This window comes from Mus caroli, unplaced genomic scaffold (assembly GCF_978045245.1).
Source record: "Mus caroli unplaced genomic scaffold, Mus_caroli_1 scaffold_7, whole genome shotgun sequence".
NCBI lineage: Eukaryota > Metazoa > Chordata > Mammalia > Rodentia > Muridae > Mus > Mus caroli.
Genome location: NW_028227262.1, coordinates 137,308,164 through 137,312,233, shown reverse-complemented (window position 1 = coordinate 137,312,233; position 4,070 = coordinate 137,308,164). Strand labels below are relative to the sequence as shown.

The 4,070-nt window shown below is 37.9% G+C and overlaps 1 non-coding gene across 1 annotated transcript; it reads left to right on the top strand.

The window, feature by feature from the left end:
- Positions 1-1,848: 1,848 nt before the first annotated feature.
- On the top strand, positions 1,849-1,955 carry LOC115031461 (U6 spliceosomal RNA). Its single transcript, XR_003837081.1, has one exon. It is a non-coding gene; the product is annotated as a U6 spliceosomal RNA (small nuclear RNA).
- Positions 1,956-4,070: the final 2,115 nt, after the last annotated feature.

The following is a 4,070-nucleotide window of genomic DNA, read 5'->3' as shown; positions in this document are numbered from 1 at the left end:
GGCCTGAGTGCGCTCTTGAAAGAAATCAAAATTCCTCTTGCAGTTTGCAGCAAGACCATTTCTCGTGAGTGATTTGGGGTGTTGCCTCTCCTGAGTCAGAACATGGGGGAGTGAGCCCTCACATCCTGGGTCTTTCATTTGGTGCATTGGCAGGGGAGCACAACCACCCCTCACTTCTGAGAACTGACTTGGAGGCACGGGGATCCCCTCTGGAATATACGCGCGCCAGCTGGTGACATGTGTTTGTTGTGTTTATTTGTTTGTTTTTCTGTGTCTTGTCCTATGTTTCTGAAGCATAGTGCAGTCTGAGTTTGGATCCGCCCAAGTTTGGTTTCTCTGATGTTTGTAGATGATGGGTTTTTCTGAAATGCGCACTTGGTATTTGCAGCTGTCCTTTTGGGCAGTAAGGACTGGAGGACTATGGTCACCACAGACTGCCACCCCTGGGGATGCCCTGGGAAGTGGGGAGAGCCAGGGATGCCAGGTAGTCTCCGGAGATCGGTCAGAGGGACCAAGTTTTGTTTATGAAATGGAAGCTTACCCTTCTAATTCTTTTGCCCGCTTTTGGAGGATGAGAAAGTGTCACATGTGTCTGGATCTGTTGGTTTCTGTTTTGTGTGTTTTGTGTATGTGTTTAGTGCTAGTGTGGCTGAGGAAGCCCTGCTAGGAGCCTATTGTAAACAGCTGCTCTTAAAGGGACCAAGCCCTGCTAGAGGCTCTTAAAGGGGCAGACAGCCTTTTGCTTGTAACAGAAAGTTAGCTTAAAATTGGTAACTCAGGGTTGGAGTCACTCTAAACAACACGTGTCATGAGTGAACCCAGGAAAACAGGTCTTTAAAGATACTTCAAAATAGGAATAATCACCTTGAGGCCTTAGAGCGACTTAAACCTTTGTTAAGTGCCATCTAGTGAGATTCAAAATTACTGGTGAGAAACAAAAAGGTTTCACAGAAAGCAGAGGAAACTTCTGTGATCAATTGTTATCAATTATAATCAATTGTAATTAAATATTACCTGTTTACTTTATTTATGTGCCCACAACAAATTTTTGGCAAGAGAAAACATTGTTGTAAAATCATCCTTCTTCAGTTCAAAGTAAAGTTTTAACACCCTATTAAGGCCACTGTGGTGCTAATAAAGAATTGTAAGATAAAGTCATATAGTTTAGAAAAACTATAACAAAAATTGTGTCTTAAGAACCTAAGTGTCTGTTCCTTCTTTCAAACAGCCATTAATTTGATTATTACAGAATATTAATATTTTGCCTATTGCATACCATCATTTTAAATAAAATTGATAATTACTATCCTAAGATAGTTTAAAAATTATTTTTATGCATGCTTCTATATCTTCTATAAATTCATGCATGCATACATCCCATTTACTGTGTTTAAAAACAGCCTTTCTATGGGAGAAAAGTATATGTGAGTTGGATCACACACTTATTCTTTTGAGCTTCCTCCTGTTTCAGCACAGATAATTAAATTGTGTGCTGTAGATGGTGTTTTGAAATGTTGAACAATCAAACTTTAATTTGTATATTAATAGTCAATATTATATCTCAGAGCTTACAATTGCTTAAAATTGTTCATCCCTCAGATGGTATTAATTCTCAAATTTGCAATTGCTTATGCATATACTACTCATAAGTAAAAATGCTGTTCTTTTAAGAAGACTGTCTTTGGACATTTTATAAATTGTTCTGGATTGTCTGGACAAGACCTCTTAAGGCAATGCCATGCTAGATTTATATCTCAGGCAGACTACAGGTGTTACATAAGAAGGATTGACTATATAATCTCGTTCTTTATATATTCAAAACAGTAATGGTTTAAGATAATACTTTGGGTGCTTGCTTCGGCAGCACATATACTAAAATTGGAATGATACAGAGAAGATTAGCATGACCCCTGTGCAAGGATGACATGCAAATTCGTGAAGCGTTCCATATTTTTAAAACACACCAAACAGGTAGAAGTCCTTAAAGAAAAACAGGAAAATAAATCCAAACAGGTGATGGAAATGAACAAAACCATACTAGACCTAAAAAGGGAAGTAGACACAATAAAGAAAACCCAAAATGAGGCAACGCTGGAGAGAGAATCCCTAGGAAAGAAATCTGGAACCATATATGCAAGCATCAGCAACAGAATACAAGAGATGGAAGAGAGAATTTCAGGTACAGAAGATTCCATAGAGAACATCGGCACAACAATCAAAGAAAATACAAAACTCAAAAGGATCCTAACTCAAAACATCCAGGAAATACAGGGCACAATGAGAAGACCAAACCTATGGATAATAGGAGTAGATGAGAATGAAGATTTTCAACTTAAAGGGCCAGCAAATATCTTCAACAAAATTATAGGAGAAAACTTCCCAAACCTAAAGAAAGAGATGCCCATGAACATACAAGAAGCCTACAGAACTCCAAATAGACTGGACCAGAAAAGAAATTCCTCCCGACACATAATAATCAGAACAACAAATGCACTAAATAAAGATAGGATATTAAAAGCAGTAAGGGATAAAGGTCAAGTAACATATAAAGGCAGGCCTATCAGAATTACACCAGACTTTTCACCAGAGACTATGAAAGCCAGAAGAGCCTGGACAGATGTTATACAGACACTAAGAGAACACAAATGCCAGCCCAGGCTACTATACCCAGCAAAACTCTCAATTACAATAGATGGAGAAACCAAAGTATTCCACGACAAAACCAAATTCACACATTACCTTTCCACGAATCCAGCCCTTCAAAGGATAATAACAGAAAAAAAAAATACAAGGACGGAAATCAAGCCCTAAAAAAAGCAAGAAAGTAATCCCTCATCAAACCAAAAAGAAGACAGCCACAAGAACAGAATGCCAAATCTAACAATAAAAATAAAAGGAAGCAACAATTACTTTTCATTAATATCTCTTAATATCAATGGACTCAATTCCCCAATAAAAAGACATAGACTAACAAACTGGCTACACAAACAGGACCCAACATTCTGCTGCTTACAGGAAACCCATCTCAGGGAAAAAGACAGACACTACTCAGAGTGAAAGGCTGGAAAACAATTTTCCAAGCAATTGGTCTGAACAAACAAGCTGGAGTAGCCATTCTAATATCGAATAAAATCGACTTCCAACCCAAAGTTATCAAAAAAGACAAGGAGGGACACTTCATACAGATGAAAGGTAAAATCCTCCAAGAGGAACTCTCAATTCTGAATATCTATGCTCCAAATGCAAGGGCGGCGACATTCATTAAAGACACTTTAGTAAAGCTCAAAGCACACATTGGAACTCACACAATAATAGTGGGAGACTTCAACACACCACTTTCACCAATGGACAGATCATGGAAACAGAAACTAAACAGGGACATAGTGAAACTAACAGAAGTTATGAAACAAATGGACTTAACAGATATCTACAGAACATTTTATCCTAAAACAAAAGGATATACTTTCTTCTCAGCACCTCATGGGACCTTCTCCAAAATTGACCATATAATTGGTCACAAAACAGGCCTCAACAGATACAAAAATATCGAAATTGTCCCATGCATCCTATCAGACCACCATGGACTAAGGCTGATCTTCAATAACAACATAAATAATGGAAAGCCAACATTCACGTGGAAACTGAACAACACTCTTCTCAATGATACCTTGGTCAAGAAAGGAATAAAGAAAGAAATTAAAGACTTTTTAGAGTTTAATGAAAATGAAGCCACAACATACCCAAACCTATGGGACACAATGAAAGCATTTCTAAGAGGGAAACTCGTAGCTCTGAGTGCCTCCAAAAAGAAACTGGAGAGAGCACACACTAGCAGCTTGACAACACATCTAAAAGCTCTAGAAAAAAAAGAAGAAAATTCACCCAAGAGGAGTAGACGGCAGGAAATAATCAAACTCGGGGTGAAATCAACCAAGTGGAAACAAGAAGAACTATTCAAAAAATTAACCAAACTCAGAGTTGTTTCTTTGAGAAAATCAACAAGATAGATAAACCCTTAGCTAGACTCACTAGAGGGCACAGGGACAACATCCTAATTAACAAAATCAGAA